The sequence below is a fragment of the Leptosomus discolor genome, chromosome 5, assembly GCF_034619465.1.
Source record: "Leptosomus discolor isolate bLepDis1 chromosome 5, bLepDis1.hap2, whole genome shotgun sequence".
Lineage (NCBI taxonomy): Eukaryota > Metazoa > Chordata > Aves > Leptosomiformes > Leptosomidae > Leptosomus > Leptosomus discolor.
Window position 1 is genome coordinate 51,343,955 of NC_141395.1, and position 6,000 is coordinate 51,349,954.

The window sequence follows — 6,000 nt, forward strand, 5'->3', positions numbered from 1 at the left end:
AAAAAGAAAACGAATCACTGAATAGGCATGCTATTTTTTTTTTCCAGGTTAGAACCTAAAGATCTAGAATTGTTTATTCTAGTGAATACAAACAACACACAACCTTATCTACTTCTACATAATATTATGTTCAATCTATTCTGTTCAAAAAGCAGCCCATTCAAAGTCACTCTTATTAAAGTCAGATGCTGAAAATAAGTGTCCTGTAAGTATTTTTCAGGGCCCCAAGGGGCCTTGACCACAGGGCTTCCCCTGACCCCTGCCCATGAGCCCAGGAGCCCCATTTCATCTCGGCCTGGGGCGTTGGTCTGTGTCTGAGCTAGCTGTCAGAGGGTCAGTCCCCGTCTCAGGTACCTGCAGGCTTTACACAAAAATTCATGCATCAAACTCATTTCTGTGAAGGAACTGCCTTATAAAGGGCTTGCATTCTACTTAAAATTGTTTTACAAAAATAAAAGCAGTAATGCAGGCCAGCTCCAATCAAACCTCTGTTGGTGACTCCTTCCCTGCCTGAGTATGTGCTAACACAATGAATGCGTTAGAAACCCTTTGCACTATGTTGATTATTTGTGCTTGCAGTGGAGAAAAAATCCCACACAGTGTGATAGTGGGTGGGAGCAAGTTAGCACATATTAATTATTCTTTGGTGCCTCATTTCAGTCCCATTGTTCAGCCCTGGGAGGATTTAACACTATTTTTGTAGGTTTTGGAGACAATCCAGCATCTGTGTAAACACATTCTTGTCCCATGGTTCTCCTTCTAGCTTTGGCTTTTCTTCTAGCCCTTGTACATCAAATTAAGATTTTGTTGACACCTCCCAGAATGGTTTTACTTCATACTATCATTTCAGAGGAAAAGGAATTGCTCTTAGAGACCCTGCTCCCAAGAGTGAATTTGGCTTCCTTTCCAGCAAAAATGTTTCCAAAATCAATTTGCTCTTGCCAGATGGTCTTAATTATATTCTGGAGATATTTACAGGTGAAGTACTTTACAGTTTCAGAAGAAATACAAAGTTTCAGCAATAAGTGCAATCCAGAATCAGTTTCAGATAATGTCCTGCAAAAGTCTACTGAATCTCCATTGTTACAGTTGAGACTTTAAAATAAATAACAAATTTGCCATTAACTGGAGATGTACATTCTGAAACTAAAAACCAGAAGACAAACCCTGAGGACCACGCAGACTACTTATCTAGGCCTGGACATTTGCTCCCACTCACATAGCATCTGGTTCCCTTGGAAATCCATGCTCGAAATCAATAAGCCTGCCTCCAGAAAAGGCGTTAGCTAAGGATGCAGCTCAGCTCGTTGGGCAGTGCAAGTGTCCAACAGAAAATCAAGGGTTGGAGTGCAATTTTCAGGCTGGGCTCGTGGTGCACTGCTGCCACACACCCCAGGGGCATTCTTGCTCTGTGGCTCAATGTCTTCTGGGGCCATGCAGTACAGTCCTGTACGGTGAACAGCACATTTGAAATCATAAAGAATAGGGTAGCTTGTATCTCTTGACCTCAACAGCAACCATGAACTGAGACCAGGGAGTCCATGACAGAGAGTTTCTGGAAAGTCCTGGAGTACAAGGGCTCTTTGGATACACGCAAAGTTGACCTGAAGGCAAGTCAGACTGAATCCTTGCTCTAGAAATTGTGGCCAGGCCTCGTTATGGCTTTGCAATTAAATTCTGTAAGTAGCCCAGTGAAATAGAGCAGTAGGAATTACTCCTATTCTATTGCAGAGTGCAATTAAGGCAAAATATTATTAATACTTTCCCTTTCCAAAAAGTATAAAGCAGTAATTTATACTGGGATTTGCTCTCCGTGCTTTCTATTGTCTCATCTCTAATCATTCTCCTAAAGCACCTTGCTTTCTACAGATTTAATTGCATACAAATAAAGTTCAGAAAATGGGATGATTCTATTTTCTTTTACATTTATTTTTTTCTCATGGTGAGGTGCAGAATGAAACTTCAAGCTGCATATCTTTATGGGGAGCATTGTTCAAATAATCATATTATTTTTGCACAATTCATGGAATACGCTTCCTCTGTTTAACCAGCTAAACGAAGGGCTGCTTTTCTCAAACTGCAACAGAAGAAAGGAAGACAATTCACTAAAGCAGAAATCACAGACACCTCCGTGCCTTAGCATCCTCAGTCCCCTTTCCCCTTGTCACGCATTTGCACGACACAGTTCATGCTTATCTGAGCCTACGCATTATCGCTCTGGATGTTTGCTTTCTTTATGAAGTTCCTTCATTTTTCCTATTACGTTTAAGATTATCAGGTCTCTTGGATTCAGATTCTGAGCGTCCAGCTGGCATGATTACTGGAATAGGGATTAAGAAAGACAAAAATAAATATAGCTGCATCTTGTCCAGTCTCTTTCTCTCTCTGTTTTTTCTTTTTTCTTCTTTTTACTCTTTGTTTTTCAGTACCAAGAGAATGAAGAGAACTAAGTGCACAGCTTTTCCCTCTAACTACATGCAATGTAGTTCTCCATGGCAGCCATCTTGAAAGTCTGATTTTAAAGTAGTATATGCCTAAGCAATATTAGCCCCAGATTTAACCAGTCCCACAGGTACTTTGTTCTTATGCTTATGCTGAAATGGAGTTAAGTAGAATTTTCTCCAGTATTTAGTCAGTATAGCCCTGACCTAGGAAAGTAGACAAGTGCTTTCCCAAAAAGCAAACGTCTGCTGAACTTAGTTTTTTTAATAGTGACGATGTTATTATTTTCTGAATATAGTTTATGATAATCAAAAGAAGTAAACAACTTAATCTGAAAAGATCTGGTTCCTTTATTAATCTGTCAGCTAGAGCTCTGCAGACCTGGAATAAGTTTGATGATATCTGGATGGAACTAAAGTTTCAAGCTGGAACCTGAAAATTTATATCTCAGTTTTTTCTGAGTTCCGTCTTGTTGCAGTCTTAATTTACAGGGTTCTGAGATTTTCCCTCATAATTTAGATCTTTTCCCAGTAAGTTACTCACATCTGTCATACATACATCGCTCTGGGAAGTTACTCAATGATATCCTTCCCTTGTGGTCAATGTTTAAAACACAAACTGTAGAAGTTTCTCAATTTACATTTCCTCACTGGGTCCATAGAGGAGAGGGAAGGAGCAATTCAAGTTAAATATATGCTTTGATATAACATGTCCAAAACAATAAGTCTGGGAAAAAAGGTCTACCCAGAGATTTTTCTCTGTTAAAGAAAACACAAATCTGAAACGTTACATATCCTTGCAAAATAAATGATCTTAGATAAAGCTCTGCAAACTCAGGCCATCAAGCATAGCTCCCATTCACGTAGATAGTGACTTATTTGGGACTGGCTGGACATCCCTCCTTGTGAGTAAAAACATGGTTTGTGTGAGAGGTTGTCCAGATGTCCACTGGAATTTCCCTTTTTCCCAGCTGATAACTCTTTTTGTCAGTTGCGCCTTTGTTCCACTGTGATCAACTATTTTCTTAAAGATAAAATCCGAACTTTTGCTCCATTTAGTGAGATTTCTCTGGTTCTGTGGTAAATTTCAGGAGATGCTTGGCAGTTTTCCATACTTTCTCCTGTAGATTTTACTAGAGAGCTAACTGCTGCTTTGAGGCTGAAGCACACTGAGATGGATTTCTGAGCTGGATTCCCGCTAAGATCAAGAGCTAAGCATGTTTATTACAGAGCCACTGATGGTATCTTATGAAATGACAGCCTTCTATTTCAACGGAAAGCCTTGCATTACTTCAGTAAGATTGGATTAGGCTTTAGTAGCTGGAAGCTAATATTAGAGATTAAGAATTAATTTTTAATTTTAAGGCATGTTACTGATTCTTTAAAATTAGATTATAAAATTTTCCTCCTCGAGGTTTGCAATATTTATGATGACAAGAGAGTTCACTGGGAACACAATTTGAGCAGCAAGTAAGGTTTGATAGATTCATATTTTTACTTATTTATTCTGCTAGGTAAACGAGGCTCAGACTTACAACAGACAGAAGAGATCACTGTCATCAGTATGGTTTTATTATGCTCTCACTGTCTTATTCTTGGAACAAAACCCAAGAGTAATGTGTGGAATTGAGTAGAGAACAAAATACATTGCATTCTCTTGGTGTTATTTTTATTTAATTACACTATCATAAAGAAAACATTTCCCTTACATGGTTTATTGGCCTTGAATAACATCAACAGGTTTTGGTAGGAAGGATAGTCAGTTGCGTCTTAAAATAACATTTCACTGTTAACTTCAATAGCGTTACGATGACATAAGAACAAGGAAAAAGCACTTACGATCCAATGTCATTTTTTTTTTTTTAGCTTAATGCTTATTGGGTCATCTTTTAAAGAAAACATCAATAAAATATGTTGTACAATACTGTCAATCATATCTGTGCAGTTATTTAATGTTGCTGAAAATAAGGCTGTAATTAATTTTCGCGTACCCTATACAATAGGGTGTTGTCCTTGCAAGTCTTTAAATTAATTTCATGTAACAAAGTGCCAGCTACTTACTAAGCAGAGCAACTTTCTTTGCATATTAAGTTGCATGTAGTTACAGCAGGGATAAAAAGGAAAATATGATGCTATGTTATTACTGTGAGTCCAATGGATCCAACACAAAACTGGAAAAGCCAGGTTAATTTTTTGTATAGCTCTCACATTGCCAGAGAAATTATGAATTATTTTATACAAAATAGCTCTCATGACTTCACCTGTTGCCTCTGAAAGATGCGCTTGGATGTAATTTGATGTGATTTCAGATATCATTTGAGAATAATAGGTTACATCCATAAAAGCATGATTTTATTAACACAATTGCTCTTAATGCCCGAGCCAAGAAGAACCAGTGCAGGTTTTCTCATGTGATTTTCATTTAATAGGTGCACTTCACAGGTACACTTCTTGTAGGGCAGAGCGGCACAGCCTCTATTTCATGTGCCTTTCTACCAAATAAGACTGTGCTCTTTGAGACTTCTGATGGACCTTAAAAGTTATTGGTTCAACTAATGACCAGTGTCTGATATGGCCAACCAAGCAGTACTCCTTCGGACACACACCCAAAAATACTCAATGCCCCCAGAGTTAAAAAACACATGTACCGTTCAAAGCTTTTATTTCTGCCAAAGAAGACAATTGTGAAGAACTGGTAAGCAACCACAGCATGTTTTTCTGTCTCCTCTTTATCCTTTGGTGAAGGGTCCCAATACTGACCCTTGAGGAACGCCACTTGTCACTGGTCTCCACTTGGACATCGAGCTGTTGACCGTAACTCTTTGAGTGCGACCACCCAGCCAATTCCTGATCCACCAAGTGGTCCCTCTGTCAAATCCACGTCTCTCCCATTTAGAGACAAGGATGTCATGTAGAACTTTGCAAACGGTCATTTTGCTTGGACTGCTTAGTTGTAGTTGCTTGTCTAAAGGACCTTTGTCAGGTGTCCCTTTGTAGACAGTTATAAGAGAAATAAATACATTTTGTGAGAGTGCTGCTACTACAATGTCAGGAAGAAAACTGATCTCCCCTAGCAACCAAGGTAGAAGCTGTATGCCATCAGAGATAGGAGTAAACACTTCTCATATGGAAAAGTAATACATCTGACAGTGGGGGTGAAACTATTCGGGATTTGCTAAAGAATAACCTTGTTTCTTATCCCAATCCTAAACAGCATAACTGCAGTTAAAAATGGAAACTGGATTAATTCATTCCACTCAGTACCATACTCACAGTTTCCCATGTGAACCCTGAGGCTTGCAGGGAAGCCAAGAAACTGTGACCTGTTGGGTCAGCAGAGAAGCAGAGTTAGTTTGCAGGGCATAGCACCAACAGTGACAAGGGCAGCCTCAGCATGCTGCTGGGATAAGGCCCAAGTGCGACTACACTCTGCCTGGGTTATATAAACCCAGAGTAAACAGGACCTGGAGAAACAGTTAGTTTGATAGTAAGACCTAATCGGTCCCTGCTCATTGTCAACAATGCTGATAGCAGAACACCAGATGGAGTTCTCTTGCAC